The sequence below is a fragment of the Euprymna scolopes genome, chromosome 24, assembly GCF_053919585.1.
Source record: "Euprymna scolopes isolate OS-2025 chromosome 24, ASM5391958v1, whole genome shotgun sequence".
Classification (NCBI taxonomy): domain Eukaryota; kingdom Metazoa; phylum Mollusca; class Cephalopoda; order Sepiida; family Sepiolidae; genus Euprymna; species Euprymna scolopes.
In genome coordinates this window covers 33,343,738-33,364,747 of record NC_136505.1, presented here as the reverse complement: position 1 = coordinate 33,364,747, position 21,010 = coordinate 33,343,738, and the positions used below count along the sequence as shown (strand labels likewise).

The following is a 21,010-nucleotide window of genomic DNA, read 5'->3' as shown; positions in this document are numbered from 1 at the left end:
TAAGTTTATATACATAGGGGATGGGCTCCTAACATGGTGCTTTGGGCAGTGGTTATGCTTAACTTTATTTTCAGTGTCAAGTGTATTGTGAATATAGGCATATATACACATACAAACACATACATGCATATAAATTAAGATATAGCTACACCTGCATACATACATTCACCCATGCATATATGTAGATACACATATACACACAGACACTAACATCCAGATGCACGCATACACATACATGCGCACATAGACGTAGATATACAAATATATATTTATGTATATACACACGAGCCATGAGCACATATATCCATGCACGCGTATATAGAAAGATATACATAAACACACATAGGGATATATACATATATCCAATCATGCCCGCACATACACATACATATACACATGAAGATACATACAGACAGGTAAGTAGGTGCGTTAAAGATAATAGTATTTCTGGTATATCTACAAAAAAGTATATATATATATATATATATATATATATATATATATATATATATATACAGATATCCATACAAATTGCAACATATGTACACCCATATAAATGTGGAGAGTTTTAGTAGTAATTAGTAAGTGAGTGGGGGTAGTAAGATTCATGGGTAGACGAATGTGTAGATGGGTAAGGTAATATAGGGTATGGGGAGGGTGGAGTAAGGGGATTTGGTTGTGTTGATGTTACAGTAATTGGGTGTATGCGGTAGATGGATATATTGTGTGTATTATTCAGCGGGCCCAAAAGGATGTTGTCTGAGGGATATTTCAGAAGGGTGTATAATTGCTAAGGGGGTGGGATTTGTAATGCTGGCAGTTTATGGTGGTTTCATGTTTTCTATTTAGTAATTTGTCTCTATCTTAAAAACTGAATATAAAAAGGTTTTCATTCAGGCAGAGGAGGCATGGGGAGTCTAAAGATTTACATACGTTAGATTTATTTAAAGATTTCCCACGTAATGGTTGGTGTAAGGTTCTTTTGGATTAGATCTAGATATTGGGAGATTAGTGAGGTTTTGTTAGGGTGGTTGGGGTTTGTGAAGGAGCATTTATGTACTCTAAACCTATCTTTAAAGGAAGTGCCTGACAAGCCAATATAGTATTTTTTGTTGTTTAGGTTTTCTTCAGGTGCAATTGTGGCTTTATAGACTACTTCTGTTTGTAGTCATTGTTGATTAAGTGGGCATTGGGATTTGTTGGTGCAGTTACAATTATTTCTGCTAGTGTAATTTTTGTTTTTATCTTTGTTAAGTATTTTCCTATTGTGTTTCTTGATTATGTGTTCTAGGTTATCAGTACAGCTGTAGCTAAGCTTAATTGTGTTTTTATTAAATATTTTGTGTAGAGTGTGATTGGGTGGAGAATGTTTGTTTATTAGTTGAAAGAATTTTTTGCCTAGTTTCGTTTTGACCATTATATTGAAGGGGGGGGGTTGAACCAAATTATTTTTCTGGCCCTATTTTTCTTGTTTGGGGTATTAGGTTCAATGTAATTAAAGATGGTGTTTGGGTGGCCATTTTCTTTAAGGGCATTTTCATAAAACGTTTTATTTTTGTTGAATATTTCAAGTTTAGAGGAATTAGTACTAAGTCTTTTTTCGATAGATGTGTGGACATGTTTAATGATATGTTTTGGGTGGTTTAATAGTAGGTGTATATAGAGTGGGTAAGTATTATCTTTAGTGTAAGGTTCATATGAGTTGTTTGAGAGGTTGAGAGTTATATCGAGAAAGTTAACAGTTTTTACGTTAGACTTAATGTCCAGTTTTAGACCTATTCAGTTCATTTCTTTAGTTAAGGTTTTTTTTCAATTTTTCGCATTTAGGGTCATTTGTATTTTCAACTACGATAAGGCCATCGTCTCTATATAGTCCTATGTTTTTGTTATCTATAGTTTTTGTGAGCTTATATAGAATGAAGAGACCAACTAGGTCGGTTGCTTTGCTGAATCCAGAGATCCCATTAAGAGGTCAAATGATCCGTGTTGGTTGTTCTTAGTCCATTGGGTGTCTTGGCTGATTAGTACTGTTTTCCTAGATTTTTTTTGATAATCTCCATTTCCGATTGTTATAGGTCAGAGAGTAGTGAGACGAAGTCTTAGACCTCGTCAAACAGTTCTTTTGATATTGAAGGATTGTAGCTTTCAATGTCGAACTGGATGAATGCGGCCTTCTTTTTATTTTGGATATTATTGAACCATCTAATGGCGTCATTGGTTCTAATCCATTGGTTTAGTTCATATTTAGTTTTAATTTGTAAATTAATTCTTTCTAGTATTCTTTTACTTATTCTTCCTATTTCTGGTTTCGTGGGGTTTATAACTCTCGTTTGAGATCTTATTTCAAAGTTAGATTTATGGTCCTTAAGTATAATGTATGCCTCCTTACTTGATAGTTTTCCTACTCTGTTGCTAATTTTGAGTGTGTCAGTGATATTTTTGCTAAGTTGATGTCCTTGACTAGGTCTGTATCTGATTTTTTATAGTTTGTGATAATGTTTTCTTTAAGTAGTTTTTCTTCCAAATACTAACAACCATTTCTGTAAGGTCTGATGAGGCTGTTGGATCGTAAACATGGTCCAACATCTGAAACATATGTAACCAAACAGATAAAACGGTAAAAAAAATAATATATATATATATATATATATATATATATATATATATATATATATATATATATATATATATATATATATATATATATATATATATATATATATAGCGTGTCAGGAGGTGATGAAAAAAATCCAAAAAAGTGCTCGATTGTGGATGTGAGAGCTGAAGATACAATATTTATTACAACACTATATATACATTTCAAGGTCGCACCATTGGTTTCATTATGCCGAATCAACCATAAGAGGGTTGAAAGAGTCAGTATAAATTCATCAGCGACATTGAAAACTGACGTTGACTCTTTCCAACCTCTTATGGTTAATTCGGCGTAATGAAACCAATGGTCCGACCTTGAAATATGTATATATAGTGTCGTAATAAATATTATATATATATATATATATATATATATATATATATATATGTATATATATATATGTATAAATTTGTTTTTTTTTGTTTGTGTATTGATATTTATATTAAAACCCCTTTTTTCTATTCATTAGTATTTATTTGCTTCCTCATGAAAGCAAAATGTGACACAAGGTCGTTTTTAATGTGGGGTGGGGGGAACCAGCTCCCCTCACCAAAACAAGGCGAAAGGGGCACTCTGGTAGGGACTAAAAATAATTATTATCTCAGTATAGTGGGCTTCATCTCCATTGATCGAGACAAATTGCCTTAAGTGTAGCATCGGAACAGATAATACACTTAGAGATATTAAATCCTTTATTCAGGCGAAAAATTAACATGAAAAAAAGCAAGAAACTTAGGCACAAGGCCAACTCAAAAAGGGGGGAAAATAGGGGGCACTTGGTCATCCTTGTTATTACAGAACTAAACAAAAGTTTCTCTTAGCTAGTATCTTTTTCCATCAAAATACCGCATTATCTCTTTCGTACTGGGGGACATTTTGATCTTGACCCGAAGGCCAAGATTAACAGAAAAACAGCAAGCTTTTTTTTCCATTTATTTAAAAAGAAAATACGTTTTTTTTAATGTAGGTCGTGTATCTGCAAAAAATATACCTTATTTGCATATTCTTTTGAATATTCACTTTAATTAATTCCTTATCGGGTTTTTCGGTTTTCTAATGGGATGACCATCTTTAGTTAACTATTATGCGTAATTATATTCGTGCAGATATTTAACATGATTTACACTTGCGTAATATTTGCGTAAAAAGATTATAGTAAACACAAACATTTATATATATATATATATATATATATATATATATATATATATATATATATATATATATATATATATATATAAAGAGATACCACCCGAAACGTGCGACAAATAAAGAAACACAGACAGCTCCCATTAGAAAATTATGTTTTATAGCGGGGGGGGGGGGGTTGAATGCCTATATGACCGTGTATATACCGTACAAAATTAGCGTATGTTATATATTGTTTGTGACGTATTTGTGTCAAAGAGGGGTTCTGTATATGTGTATACTATTTGCATCGTGATGTGCTTAAATCTGCACGTGGCACGAATAAATGTCTGTCGTGTTCTTATCATAACGGACCAGATGTATGTAACTATGTACATTGTGTTGTTGTGTAACGGACTATTGTCCTGAGATCTTTAATGTCTATTTTACGACTGTGCTTCACACACACACACACACACACACACACACACACACACACACACACACACACACACACACACACACGGCCCAGAGGCTAGAAGATAGGGGCGGAGAGTTGTATGTTTTGATTTCGATTCTAGCTGATGGCACCCAATATTTTAGTTTTTATCTCAATACTATATATTAGGTTCAATATAATTAGCGTTATTTTTGGTGTATGCTTTAAACACTATTTTCAGTATATGTATGAAAAAAAAAACCTTATTTACTCCATCTTCACGAAGTTAGGCATAAGACCAGGTATGAATATTATAAAAATCTTTATATGGAATAAACTAGATTCGAACCAAATTTTTGGTTAATGTCGTTAACCACTTAGCCACTGTCATAAAACGGATGTCATTATTAAAAAACGATTAAAAACGAATTCAAACAAATGTCAAATTTATTTAAGTGGGAGAAATTCCGAGTTTCGAATTTCTCTATTATAACGAAAAAGAACCAAAAAATTAAACCCATAACAAATAAATGTTACCAAAGGCAAGCTAAATTACTCTCCTGGATAAGTTTTTTTTGTGTGTTTTAGCTTATTTCGAAGCGTTCTTTTATTTTTGTTCAAAAACAAACCTAGTGCCTATACATTACTACAATTTATTACACACAAAAAAAAAAAAAATACTCGCTTGGGGTATGAACCATTTTTGTATAATCACCTAAAAATAAAAATCAGCAAGGAATGTAACTCACATTTCACATTGGAGAATATTATAGTTTATCTTACAAGTAGTTTATCTTACAAATAAAAGTTTTATTTCTCTTTCTGTATAAGCTTAAAAAGATGCAAAGAAATAACAATTAAAAACTAAAACGATTTTATTGCATCCCGGACATCGCTGAGTAGGTCCAGTATTTGTTTATTTATTAGTTTAAGATCAATAATAAAAAATAGATTTCGAATGTATTTATGTGATTTGAACAACAACAAAAACCAAACACACAAAAAAAACAAAACAAATAAACAAAAGAACAAACAAACAAAAAACAACAAAAATATCCAAATAAAATTTAAAAAAAAACAAACTCTCAGGCAACGCCGTGTAGCTAGTTACCGTTTACTAAATTAACTATTTTGTGTTTATTTCTCTGCTTTGTTTCTTTCATATCTGCACGCTCGTGCGTACATCATTCTGTCTGTCTCCCTCTCTCTTCACACACACACACACACACACACACACACACACACACACACACACACACACACACACACACACACACACACACACACACACACACACACACACACACACAACTTATTTCAAGGACACACACCTATCTCTTAATATATATTCCCAGAGAGAGAGAGAGAGAGAGAGAGAGAGAGAGAGAGAGAGAGAGAGAGAGAGAGAGAGAGAGAGAGAGAGAGAGGACTATGCCCGAGTAAACAAATAATTCTGATAAATAATTGATCAGTTTAAGGTCGAACGGTCATTATGCAAGCTGTTTCCCTGAAACTTCCCATCGGAGAAAAAGTTTTTTGTAATTAAAAAACAAAAAAGCGTGAACATTTTCATTTTCTATTACAATTCTTATTACTTTTGTATCTGTTACCACACAAAAATAAATAAATAAAATGAAATAAAATAATAATGATTTAGAAGCAGGTTGTGCACTTCAAAACTTGAATCATCTGACTGCGACCAATAAGAGATTCATAAATACAGCAGTAAGAATTGCATCTCATACACTTTTTTATTAAATTATTCATAGACTAGCAAGGCTACCAGGGGTTGCCCGGGATCCTGGACCAGAAAATAGAAGAGTTAGTATTCCCTTCTTTCCCTATGTAGCAAGTTGTGATGAACTCGTCGATATTTGTTGCCCCAGGCAATCAAAAATAATCACCTGTGAAAAAGAAGAGGTAATGCCTGGGAAGGCGCACCTCCTAGAACTGAGCATTGTCTGTTGTGCATGAACGACAATGGCCACCAAATTGAATACTTTCGATGATTGGCCGGTTCCTATATTCGTTCATATTATTTTAAGAAACTTTTCTTAATTATAATGTTGATTTTATGATCATATGACTGTATAATAAAAATGCACTTAGCTGTACCTTGTATATACTTTGAGCGCGCAATTGTTTTGAACTGTTTGCTAAGTATGTACGTATATATATATATATATATATATATATATATATATATATATATATATATATATATATATATAGTCATCCACATACAGTACTGTTTCGCAGCTCATCAGTGCGGCTAGACAGGCAACTACCTCAAGCCAGGATTGAAACTCGACCACCTGTACGACAGTCAAGGCTCCTAACCACTACGCTATCGGCGGCGGCTTGGCAAGTCGTAATGAGAGTTCAATAGAAACGTTATTTTAATTTGTATAAAATAAAGTGCGCTTGAAACCAAATCAACGTAATATTAGGAAAATAAACAAATATTTTACTTGTTTGAAATTTATCACAAATATATTTCGGAGGTACACTCCATCTTCAGTGTGTTGTTTTGTTTCTTTTTTTTCCTTTTCTTCTTCCTTGCCATATTGTAAATTTGGAGCAAGAAGTCTGTTTGTATAGAGCCGCGCGTTGTATCTGGCAGTTGTATTTTGAAATGTTTGAACTGTGCGTAGGCAACGCGTGAATAACGTCAAGAATGAGAAAATTTTAGTCATCCAATAAATTTAAAAATTTATGACGTGAAATGGTTAAATTTCAAATCAAAAGATTTTTATTATTCTATGTAAGACAAAGAATACATTTGAAATATTATAACTCCTTATCCTATAGGATTTCGATGTCTACCATCTCCTCAGAGGAAAAAATATTTGCAAATAATTATAATGGCTTAAACCTTATTTTCTAAAGTCAGTGAGACATAGACAATCACAATGAAAAGTTTTTTTTTTTTTTAAAGTATTTAAATATCATAGAGTAAGGGAAGTTAATGAAAAGGATATAAAAATTCACATCCAAATTGCATGGGGAAATCCGAAGTGAATATCTTTGTGTGGTAAAATGATCCAAACTGCATTTTGAGTAATCTGCATCACAAGGTAATAGTCCGAAGTAAGCATTTTCCCGGAGCAATTTTTTTTGTTTATATAATGAGTCCGGTAAAAAATTTTTGATATAGGTCCGTATCTGTTAATTAATAAACATATAATTAAATATATTTAATATTTTTATAATTATAGAGTATGAGCTTTAAATCCCACTCCAAAATAACTTCAGATTGTTAATAAAATAAAATCAAACCGATTCCAGTAGACAGGCTATGCAAATTAAGAGAAACTGAACTGATATGAAAAATGAAACAATAAAAATAAAAAATAAAAAATAAAAAATAAAAATAAGATAAAAATAAAATGAAAAATGAAAATGATAAATAAATAAATAATGGTGAAATAATAATGAAAGTAAAAATAAAATAGATAAACCCCATAATTTATTATACCATACCTGTTCACACTGAAACACTTATCACAATATTCTGTGGATCTATATTAAATAACCTTGTTAAACTTTGTGACATATTTCCATTCTATGGAGGTCAGGCGCGGACGAACACCCCATAATTTTATTATACCATATTTCTTCAAACTGAAACATAATTATGAAAGTATACTTACGCAGATAGATATGAAAAGTCTTTATTAAAGTGTGTGTCTATTTCCATTTTATGGAGGCCAGGCGCGAACGCATACCCCACAATTTTATTATACCATCCCTATTTAAGTTAAAACATACTTATGAAAGTATTCTTATGTACATCTATATCAAAAACACTTGTAAACTTTTTTTTTAAAATTAAACTTTTTTTTTATTTCCATACTTTGTGGACCAGACGCGTACGCAGACCCCACAATTCTAATGAATCATCATTATGCCAGATCAAACATACCCATTTCTGTGTCTCGATACATCTTCTATCATTATATGTGATCAGTTTTCTATAATAGTCGACCATATAGAAGCCTATTCGTGACCAGACACACACAGACACAGACGTTCAGCTTTATATATATATATATATATATATATATATATATATATATATATATATATATATATATATATATATATATATACACGAGCGGGCTCATAAAATACGCTTAAATATATTTTAATTCATGCAGATTTCGTATTTATTATTACAGTGCCAATTCCCTATTGAATATTATATTGTACCTAATATATCGTATTGATTAAAAAAAAGTAAAAAGTAAAGTAAACAAAAAAACAAAACAATAAAACTCGGGTGCCATCAACTAGAATCGAAATCAAAACATTTTGCGCTCTAGCCGCGTTTTCTACCGGTGTAGCTATCGAGAAATAGGTAATAAAAAAAAAAAAAAAAAAATTGATATTAAACAACTTGAAGAAATGAATTGAATTAGTGTATAGACAGAAAGAAGGAAAAATATGCAAGTTGAACGGGCCGATATGTGTCTACGCATTATTCATCCATCGAACTGTATCAATGCCCATGTGACAAGGATGGAATTGTAGACTGGTGCATTGGTGAAAATCTTCCGCATCTTCAGTTTCTCGTTAATAATTATTAGGTGCACAGTTCCTACACTGACATCAAACTGTACACTTATTATCTGTATAGAGACACGACGGTCCTTATTCATTAAATTCTTTATTTGGCCAATCAACTCTGGTGTTCTAACTTCTTTACTTCTCCCACCTCTCTCATCATCCCTCACAGAATCCCTGCCTTCCTTGAATCTCTTATGCCACTCAAAAACTGATGCCCGATTCACGCAAGATGGTCTAAAAGCAGTCTGAAGCATTCCACACGTTTCTCTGACATTTTTGCAAGTTTTAAACATATCGTTCTTCTAAAGTGTCCTTACATCCAGTTTGCATTTTTAAAATTAACCAGCTGTGACAATCAGATTTTGGTGGGGTGTATTCTAATTCCTGCTGTAGCTGTTCATCTGAACCTGAAATCATAAATCGTAAGTCAGCTCATAAGAGGTATTGCGATAAGATTCTGAACTTTAAAGAGTCTACGAAAATTTAAAATGCATGTACAAAAAAAAAAAAAATGTCTGGGAACTTATTGAAGCCACCTCGTACCAGTGGCAGGTGAAGATTCGGAACGACTGGGCACAATGCCGAGATAAGCTGAGAAATCCCAGCGCCTAGAACTTCCAAATGCTCACCCATTTGATACTAGCCAGGCTCAACGTTGCTTAACTTTGGTGATCTGACGAGAACCGGTGTGTCAACGAGATTATGCTGTATATGCATGTTTTACACACACACACACACACACACACACACACACACACACACACACACACACACACACACACACACACACACACACACACACTATGACTACGAAATTCCTACAGCTACATACCTAGAAAATAGGGCTATTAAGCCTGACTTAGTGATATGGGACAAGAGGGAGAAAGTAGGAACCCTAGTTAAAGTAAACGTCCCTAATGATGCTGGCCTTAACACAGCAGAGATGGAGAAAATAACAAAATTCGAAGGACTTATGTAGGACATGAAAAGAGACTGGAATCTTGAGAAGGTGTCAATCATACCAGTCATTATAGGAGCAATCAGGCTAATGAAAAAGAATTTAAAAAACTATCTGGTGAATATACCCGGTGAACCAAGTGCAAAAGAAATACAAACAATATCACTTAAAGGGGCGGTTAGAATCTTAAAAAGAGATCTCTCGGTTTGAGTAACTAAACCAATGGGAGAATGTTTGGCATCCGGTAGAATGCCCCATCCCCAAGTGATAAGAAAATTAAAACAAACAGGAGAGGATTTTAATGGCTGCTGTTGATTATATTGATTATCAATACCTTTAAGAAAATGAGTTATTTCAGCCAGGACAGCAAATGCAGGTTCTGCCACCCGGAAGTAGAAAGTGTGAGTCACATGACATCCAACTGTAAGGTTCTGCTGGGGCACAGTTACTATATCCGGTGAACCAAATGCAAGAGAAATTCAAACAATTGCACTTAAAGGGACGGTTAGAATCTTAAAAAAAGATCTCTCGGTTGGAGTAACTAAACTAATGCGAGAATGTTTGGCATCCGGGAGAATGCCCCACCCCCAGAAAAAACCAAGTGATAAGTAGGGCTATGACAACAGCATATTCTTCTCATTGTTTTTACTCTCGAGTATATATCCGACACAGTTGGACACAATTAATCAACCGAGAACCACATCATTCTACATAAAAACATATAAGATATCAATGGATATATACCTGAGAATCAAAACAAGGAAAAGAATATGCTGTTGTCATAGCCCTAGTGATAAGAAAATTAATACAAGAGAGAAACACACACACACACACACACACACACACACACACACACACACACACACACACACACGGCATGATATTCGCAAATGTGGTTTATTTTCAATATTATAATTTAAAATATTGAATATGCATTTGTCATTGCTGAGATCACTTATCTTCTTAAAATCATTGTTCATCAAGTCTTGATCTTGTGCAGCCATTACAATGTGATGTATGTGTGATGTATAATTGATGATGTATGTGTGTGTTTCTCTGTGTGTGTATGTGTGTGCACGTATGTGTGTGTTTGATAAGTGCAACTTAATTATTCCGCCTCTCGTTAATCATGAGACAAAATTTTATGACATTTCTTTACGTTGGCTATTTTTACCAATAGTTTCCGCCTCTTTCTTTTATTCTCCGTGCGATCGACGACCTTCTCGTCGCCCGAACATTTTCCCAAGCCAGTAACGCCATTTTTAGCCCTTTGTCGTATTTCCCTACTTTAAAACAATGACTTTCTCATCATCTGGGACAAGAATCTGATTTCGCTTTTCGACACTCGTTTAGATTCGACTTGAACCACCGGTCCTCTGTTTTGTTTGCTTCGTATCTGTATGCGCATGCGTACACCTCTCCTCCTCTTCTCACCCCTTCTCTCTCTCTCTCTCTCTCTCTCTCTCTCTCTATATATATATATATATATATATATATATATAGAGAGAGAGAGAGAGAGAGAGAGAGATGTCTGTATTAGAAAGGAATGAGAAAAATACGTATCGTAATATTTACATCTAAATTGTATTACACTTGACAACCGCGTCCCAAACTTGCCTTTCCGTCTAGTTCACACACAAAAGTGTTAGATCTTGAACCGAGAGTTAAATCGCGAATTTCAATCGCCCCCCTTCCTCCACGAAAAAAATAAAAAATAAAAACAAAAAATAAAAAGCAGTAACAACAACAACAACAACAACAACAACAACAGCAACAACAAGCGGGAGACGACGGTGACTAAGTCGTTAACGACACTGACTGGCCACGTGGGTGTGCCAAGTTCGAATCCTGTTTGTTCCAGAGAAAAACTTTCAATTATAATATGTGCATTAATGACGCAAAAAAAAAAAAAAAAAAAGATGGGGGATATAATTTTAAAAGCTGATTTATCATAAGTTTTTAAAGGTTTCCGACTACTTTTTGCTTGTACAGGGTGACTCCCCCCCCTCACCCAAAAAACGGGACCCAACTATAATTAGGCCCCGTTTCTTAGTGTTTTGTACGAATGAAATGAAACTTTGGTTATAACTAGTTTATTATATTCAAAACATCACATCAAAACACAAGGGTCTTTGGCCTTTTTTTTTCACCGTTCTACAGCATATGTTCTAGATGGCTCCATTTAGCTTCTTCTTTTTTTTTATTTGGTTACCCTGTATTTGAGAGATTAAAGTCTAAAGTTATTTTCCAAAAGGAAAAAATATTTGTACACGTGAAAAAAAAAAGAAAGTTATAATGAAAAATGTTTTCACGGCGACATTCGTAAACTGACAAATTCAGTTAAATTTTGAAGTTAAATACATTCATTGGAAAAATCCTTTGAAAGATAAAAATTAGTTTTCTGAGTTTATTTCAAAGATAATTAGAAAAGTAAAGACCTAAGATATTGAATTAAATAAAAAAAGCATCTTTTTGTACAAAAAAAAAAAAAAAAAATAGCGTAATTAGTCCGCAAAAGCAAGAGATTCTAGGTTCGCTTAAGCAAACATAAACGAAGTTGTTCACGTGTGGATTCTACAGAAGTCCAAGATATCAAAAAGTCAAAAGGCTTTCTGAAAATCACGTCCCAACCCCCAACCGTGCATCCATACATTCCTATCGTGAACGTTTATACAATTTTTAACCATTTTTGAATTTAATTATTTTTATAATAAAATCATGTGACGCGATCTCTTGATTAATTTTGTGCTGGAAACTTCTGTACAATTTTCATTACAGACTTCAATTTTTTATAAGCAGTGTGTATATATATATATATATATATATATATATATGCATATATATATGTATATATATGTATGTATATATATATATATATGTATATATATGTATATATATGTGCATGTATATATATACATATATATATATATACATACACACACACACACACACATATATATATATATATATATATATATATATATATATATATATATATATATATATATACATACATAAAATTGACGCATTTTTGCCAACGAGAAACAAGTTTATTTATCCCATTAGCATAGAAATCCGGAGTTCTGGAAGCGATGAAATCATTGAAAGCCGATTCCGCCTCAGTTTTTGAAGCATTTTCCGCACAGGAAGTTCTCGAGATGCTTGAAAAAGTGATAATCGGTGGGCAAGAGGTCCAGTGAATATGGCAGATGAGGCAGAGTCTCGTAGCCCAATTCATTCAGCTTCTACAGGGTTAGTTGAGCAACATGCGGACGTGCATTGTCATAGAAGAGAATTGGTCCGTTCATATTGACCAATCTCAGGCATATACACGTTGTGATGCATTTCGTCAATTTGTCGACAATAATTCTCCTCCGTAATCGTTTCGCCCGGATTTAAGAAGCTGTAATGGATGAAACCGGTCGCAGACCACCAAACAGTCACCATAACCTTTTTTTTTTGTGCAATTTTGGCTTCGGGAAGTGTTGTAGAGCTTATTTGTCATCCTAACACTGTGCCGAATGTCACCAGTTGTCGTAGAAGATCCACTTTTCATCACACGTCACAATCCGATCGAGAAATGGGTCGTTTTTGTTGCGCAGACGACAATATTTTGATTATCGTTCAATTCATGCGGCACTCATTTATTCAACTTTTTTGATTTGCCTATTTGCTTTAAATGGCGAACGACTGTTGAGTTGTTAACCTTGAGTTCAACTGCAACTTTTTGTGTGATTTTGCGAGGATTGGCTTCAATTAAGTCTTTCAAATGTTCGTTATCAACCGCAGTCGGCAGGCCGCGACCGTCTTTCTCTTCGAGGCTTTCACCATTGCGAAATTTATTGAGCCACCGTTGTGCCACACGTTCGTTAGTGGTTCCTGGGCCAAACGCATCATTGATATAACGAGCTGTTTCGGCAAATTTCAGCCAAGTTAAAACTAGAACAAGAAAATCGTGCGGATTTGAATTTTATCCATGCTGTCGAACAGCCTGCAAAAAAAAAGAAAACACTGAAGAGATTGAGAACGATAACGAATAACACGATTCGATAGCGCGAAAAACGCGCTTCAAAATGATAAATAACATGTCTATATATATATCAATGAATTAATTCAGAGATCACATATATAAGTAATATACGTGAGAAAACGATATTGTTTTTGTACCAACTTAATATATATATATATATATATATATGCATATATATAATTAATTAAATTAAAAATACATATATTTAAATATATATATATATTTAAATTTAATTTATATGTAATATGTATATAATGCCCATTATATATATATATATATGTATATATATATATATATATATATATATATATATATATATATATATATATAAAATGGACATTCCTTGTTAATTTTTTAAAGATTGTTTTACTTAGAAAATCACCCATATTTTATTTAAAAAAAATAGATAAATAATATTTTTTATCTATTTTTTATCATTTTTAAAACAGTACTCTACGGATATGAATATTTCGAGGTTCCTACCTCTCTTCAGCGTAGTGTAACTGAGTGCGTATGGGTGCATGTGAGAAAATCAGCAGCAGCCGAAGGTTTGCTGAATAGCGAAAATATTAGCAGCAGCCGTTAAACCACGTATGCAAATTAGCAAGTGTGCATATGCTTGCGTCACAAGAAAAGGAGAGACAGATACACCATGTGATCGAGGAGAGAAGCAAGTTGCTTATCGGGCAAGATGGACGCGTGAAGTCGAAGAGGAGAAAGCGCTGACTAACGGCCAGCGCGAGATAGCTAGGAGACAGACTTTTAAAAAGCACATGTGTGTGCGAAAAGACTGTTGCAAGATAATGAAATGCGTTGTTTTGGAAGAACCACGAATAAATGAATTTAATTTGCACTTCAAAAACGTGCAGGGTCGGATTTTCCTTTCTTTTGTTTGTTCTTTTGCAACGGTACCAGAAAACGTATGGGCCCGAGAGGCTTAAAAAGTAACGGCCACGTTACACTAGTGTTATGAATTTAAATGTAAATTGCTTGTTTTTCTTTCGTTTCCAAGTATCAAGCAAATGCGTTAAAATAACGAACATTATTCGATTATTATTATTCGATTTGAAAAAAAATCATGTGCCATTAAAAAAACCCCAACATTTTAATAGTTCTTTCAAGAAATACTTTTTACCGTTGGTTTAATAACACTTGCAGTTGTCGATATTTATACCTCGGCGTCCAAAATGCGTAAAGTCGTTTGTACGCACATCGTCTGCACATACATTATCCTGAATAGAAACAAATAATTACATTTTAGACACCGAGGTGTAATCATCGACCGCTACACACTAACGAACTGCAATACTCCACGTTGGTCTAATAACTATTAAGTATAGTGATAAATTATCTTTTGAATGTACGTTTTAAAAGCTTCAACATCAGGTTCGTATGTACAACGATCACATCAATTACAAATGTTGGGCATTTTGGCATATACATATATATATATATATATATATATATATATATATATATATATATATAGTGTAATATAACATTGGCAGAAAAGAAGACAAACGAAGAAACCATGCTTAAGGCAGAGTACAGCAGATCATCCATGCCAGACTGTTAAAGTTCTTCGGCCATTTCATGCGGGCCGACGGTTTGGAGAAATGCTTGATGTTAGGAAAAATCGCCGGAAAAAAGAGCAGATGAAGACAACCAAAGTTCACTGGAATTTGGAAACACAACTATAGGTATCATAAGAAAGGCCGAATGCAGAGAGGATCGAAGCGCCATGATTATCGATTTCTGCAATAACAGACCTGATACCCGATGAAGAAGTGTAAGTTTGTCATCAAACCTTTAATAGATTCTTTTTATGCTCTTGATTATAGACTCGATGATCGAGTTGATTATAGAGTTGATTATAGAGTTGGTTATAGAGTTAATTATAGAGTTGAGAATACTAGCTGAATACAAGTAGATGGACCAGTATTATAATTTCTTTGAATCTTTGTTATTAGTTATAATGTGAATATTTATTAGAACATTCAATAAATATTTATACAGTGTCTGAGATAGCTTCATAGTTCTATTTTCGTACGTGTAATCAGCATTAATAAACATGCATTTATATAAGAAAGCAATTCAAGCAATTTATTGATTAATACATGCGTTCTCTTTATATATATATATATATATATATATATATATATATATATATATATATATATATATATATATATATATATATATATATATATATATATATACACGGCATAATTGCGTTGACACACCGGTTTCGTCAGATTCACCGAAGTTAAACAACGTTGAGCCTGGCTAGTACCAGATGGGTGACCATTTGGGAATTCTAGGCGCTGTATGTGCTTCCCACTTATCTCGGAATTGTTTCCAGTTGTCCTGAACGTCCACTTCCCACTGGTATTCAACAATGTCGACCCAGGAGAGGTATAGTTGAAGATTGCGCAACTCTCGCCACAAAAATTTCACACGCAGGCACCCTTACAGTGGGCATCCATAGGCTGTCAAGATTGAAATAAGCCTTTATATATATATATATATATATATATATATATATATATATATATATATATATATATATATGTATATATATATATATATATATATATATATATGCAAAATTCAAAATTTAATAGTTTAAAGACCAAAAGAAGTGCAGATTTTATTTTTCAGAAAATAAACATATTTAGCTATTAATATTAAATCAGATATTTCGATTCATAACTGAATCTTCGTCAGGAAAAACAGGTTTTCTTTTTTCTTTTTTCTTTTTTTCACTACGTACAATGACCATAATGGTAATGCTTGGCACGTTTTCCTTCAGATGTTGTTGAAGTGTAATGTTCAAATATCCGACATAGTAGAAAACGCCGGTCGAGTGTGTATTTGTTTAGTAATAAAAAATCTATTGTTTATAAGTACTGTTGATATGGAATGCAAAATTTAAAATTGTATATATATATATATATATATATATATATATATATATATATATATATATAATGAATCTGTATTCCTGTCTTTTTATTTGTTTGTTTACAATCACGTCAGAAGCTATATATATTTGATCGTCATATATGACGCCATAGAAGATGGCGTCACACATGACGTCGTAGCAGATTACTTGGTAGCAAAGTTAAAATATAAGAGGGCAGCTAAAAATACCCGAGCAATGCCGGGTATATAAAGCTAGTATACACACACACACACACACACACACACACACACACACACACACACACACACATATATATATGTATATATATATATATAGTCATCCACACTGTTTCACAGCTCATCAGTGCAACTAGACAGGCATTTATATATATATATATATATATATATATATATATATATATATATATATATATATATATATATGTACATATTATATGTATATTAAAAGCCTACTTTTCCATTTAAAACTTATTAAAACGAGTCAAAGATATGCGAGCGACTTCATAAAGGTTAACTAATTTGCATATTCTTTTGAAAAATGAGCGTTTATTAAGTAATTATTATTATTATTTTATTTTCTGATTAGCTGATTGGTTTTATTTAACTATTACGTTTAATTCCATTTATCCATAGTTTGGGTCAGTCTTATGTGACCAATGCGTCAAAGATCGCTACTCCCAAATCCGACACATTGCTGTCAAAGTCTGCTACTCCAAAATCCGATTCGACTCAATCTCTGAAAAACATGCTTTTTATTTAAACCTCCAGCATCAGGTTCCTACGAGAAATCGCGATCGTTGAAGATGAAATGTTATGTTAGGCCTTTTGGCGTAGAATCTGTGTTATGTTGTGGCGGTCTATGCCAAAGGTCTGAACGATTATTATTATTGATTTGTTAACTGTTATGTAATAAAGGTATGCAGAGAGAATGTTCTGAAAAACAGGGATGTTTAGCTAAAATATTTATGTTAAAAAGCTAACGGGGAAATTTTAACTTATATTTAGGAATGTTTATGAATAAAATATTACCGAAATATTTATGTAATACAATATATTTGGGAATTCAATTTTATAAACAATAAACAATGGAATTGACCTGGTAACAAAGAAAGAGTAGGTTTTGATATGTAGACTAGACTAAAAGTAAGAGACCAGAACGAAAGAGCTATCCACAAGAGGATGTTGACTTTGTCAATCGTAGAAGCATTCGCTTGATCTAACTAAAAGGGGATGTAAGGACTAAAAGGAGAAATCGTTGTAAATCCCTGAGGGAAACATCTAAGTATGAAAATGAGAATAAACGAGGAAAAACAAAAAAGAAGTCATGTTGTTACTGCTTCACATTGAAATTTTTTCTTGCAGTGTTCAAGAAACGAAGGAAGCCAAAACCTAAGATTAGTAGTCCGTTATAAAACGGCAATTGTGTGCTAATTTACTATGTTTGTTTAATCTCGTCCCAAACTTGCTACCTTGCCCATGTTACCTGAACTCTGTGTGAATATGTATAAACACGCACACCCACAACGAAAATTTCTAACCACTAGACGATACACGAGCATCGGGTTCATACACATGCATATTTATATAGACTAGACGTGCATGGACGCATGTATATATTAACTCTTTATATACGACCCCACAATCAAACATTGCATCAAATCTGTTGGCAAAGCTGCTAGTAAATTAGTTGCATCATTCTACCACCCGAGAAAATACTTTACTCTAGACACAATTCTCTATCTGTACAAAAATCAAATACATCCTAGAATGGAGTACTGTTTTCACACCTGGAGCGGAGATGTTAGAAGCAATCTGTCCTTTGTTGACAGGATTTAAAACCGGCTTCGAAATCTGATAGTTGATTACCTTTTCTCCTTCCTGATACCTCTTTCTAATATAAAAAACATTCGATTGAGCTAAGAGGGGATGTCTAAAAGGAGAAAGTGTTGTAAATTCCCAAGGGAAACACCTAACTATGAAAATCAGAATAAACGAGGAAAAACAAAAAGAAGTCCTGTTGTTATTGCTTCACATTGAAATGTTCTCTTGCAGTGTCCAAGAAACGAAGGAAGCCACAACCTAAGGTTAGTAGTCCGTTATAAAACGGCAATTGTGTGCTTATGTGTCATGTTTGTTGAACCTTTTCCGAAGTAATGACTTTTACCTTGTCCACGTTACGTGAACTTTGTTTGAATATGTGTAAACACGCACACACACACACCCACAGCGAACATTTCTAACCACTAGACGATATGAACATCGGTTTCATACACACGTATATTTATATAGATATGCATGAACGCACGTACATACATATCATTACGATTTTCTCTATAGATTTTATTGAAACATGATGAGAAGTACGACAATAATAACAAGCAAGAAGTACCAGACTGAGCTTAGGCTGGGTATTACCGAATATGTCTTGTAGGTAATACTATTATTAAATAAAATAGTAAAAGAAAAGTCGTAACGATAAAAGAATGTGTTACTGAATGTCTGTAAATGTATAAATTATGCGTTACGCAATCTAAAAGGAGAAACTGTGGCAAGATTTTCTGTTATGAAACCAATTGACAATTTTATTAATCTATGACATTTTCATTGCTCCTATAAAACGATTAAGTTGATTTATTGCGTGCTTCGTTTGGTTTAATTGTTTTCCGATATATCAACCCTTTTTGGGTTATATAATGGCGAATCCAGTCATTTTTGTTTTATGACTATAATTGTATTATGATTATAATTGTTATAATTATTTTTCCAATCCTTTGCAAATGATTCAAATTTTAGTATGTTATTATGGATGATAACGACTACCAGTTGTCAAAATTTCAGCTTTTCACAATTGTTATTTCTAACAAATATTAGGTTTTAAAATTTTGTCCCTTCGTGTTAGACGCTACTGTATATATATATACACGGCATAATCGCGTTGATATACCGATTCTCGTCAGATCATCGAAGTTAAGCAACGTTGAGAGTCTGGTTAGTACCAGATAGGTGACCATTTGGGAATTCTAGGCTCTGCATGTGCTTCCTGTTTATCTCACCATTGGTTTCCGGTCGTTCTGAACACACATTCCACTTGCCATTAGTATTTAACAATGTCAACTCATGAGAGGTGTAGTTCAAGATTGCGCACCTCCTGTCACAACAAATTCACGCACAGGCACCCCTACGGTGGGAATTCAAAGTTTGTCTGTCTGTCTGTCTGTTTCTCTCTCTCTCTCTCTATTTCTCTCTCTCTCTCTCTATATATATATATATGTATATATATATAGATGCATATATATATATATAGTAAGTTATAAAAATATTTTTAACAATTAAGTTAAACAGGGTTTTCCGCATTTCAATTTCATCTCTGTAGATGATTGTCAGAATATAATGCATGGAATTTGTGTTACGTAGTCTATTTTATGGATACTGGTGTTGCTTAGCTTAGCTAGGTAACCAATTAGTTTCTTTGTTATTCCCTCCCACAGGTTAATGTTTCCATTAACTATTATCAAACAAAGGTTCGTCTGAATTTTCTTTGCCCTTCTTTTGTTCTGTTTGTATTGAGCTGGTAGCTCTTTTCTATTTAGATTTTAACCGTAGGTTTAAGTTATTTTTTTTAAAATCATTTTATTATTCCTGTTTTTATCATAAAAGTTTATTCTGCATATGCTATTTCGCTTCTGCTTTTTGATATGTGTTTTGGGTCTTTAAAGTGTAGAGTTTCAAATTTCTCAAGCAGACATAATCTACACGGACTGAAAAAAAGGCTCTAGTGTTTTATGCTTACGCAATCATCAGTGCAAGAAGTGATAACTATTGCTGGTCGAGAAATTCGAAAGCAGTAAACTTTATATGTAGATAGATGATTAAATTAATAAATACACAACACGTAATTAATTTGTCAACTATCACCAGTAAAAAAAAATCAATATTGAAAAACAACATATTTCACCATTAACAGGTGTTTCTGTTTTCACCCACATACTTTATTCTTCTTTAAGGCTGTATATTTCAAGTATGCCTGGCTATGAAAAAAAAACAAAACAAAAAAACAATAAATTCAACCAATTGAAAACATTTCGTTAGAAAAACATGTTTTATTTACACATTTTAATGGAAAAAAGTTTGTTTTAGTTTATGATTTAAATTACCAAATGTGCAAAAAAAAAAAAAAGGAGAGATTTTGTTAGTGTTTAATAGTGATGGGACGATTACAATATTTTTTTTTTCCGATACCTATACAGTTACCAATTCTGTTCGAAATTCTCGGTTCTGATACAA

General features: G+C 33.0%; 1 long non-coding RNA gene across 4 annotated transcripts in view; it reads right to left on the bottom strand.

The window, feature by feature from the left end:
• The window catches only part of LOC145246649 (uncharacterized), a 360,640-nt gene that overhangs the window by 38,477 nt on the left and 301,153 nt on the right, over positions 1 to 21,010 (bottom strand). Inside the window, exon 1 of one of the 4 annotated variants that reach the window (XR_013863146.1) lies at positions 6,695 to 6,949. The exons of the other annotated variants lie outside the window; for them this stretch is intronic. This is a non-coding gene — a long non-coding RNA (uncharacterized LOC145246649). Of the gene's footprint in view, positions 1 to 6,694; positions 6,950 to 21,010 lie in introns of those variants that run through there. 4 annotated transcript variants of the gene reach the window in all.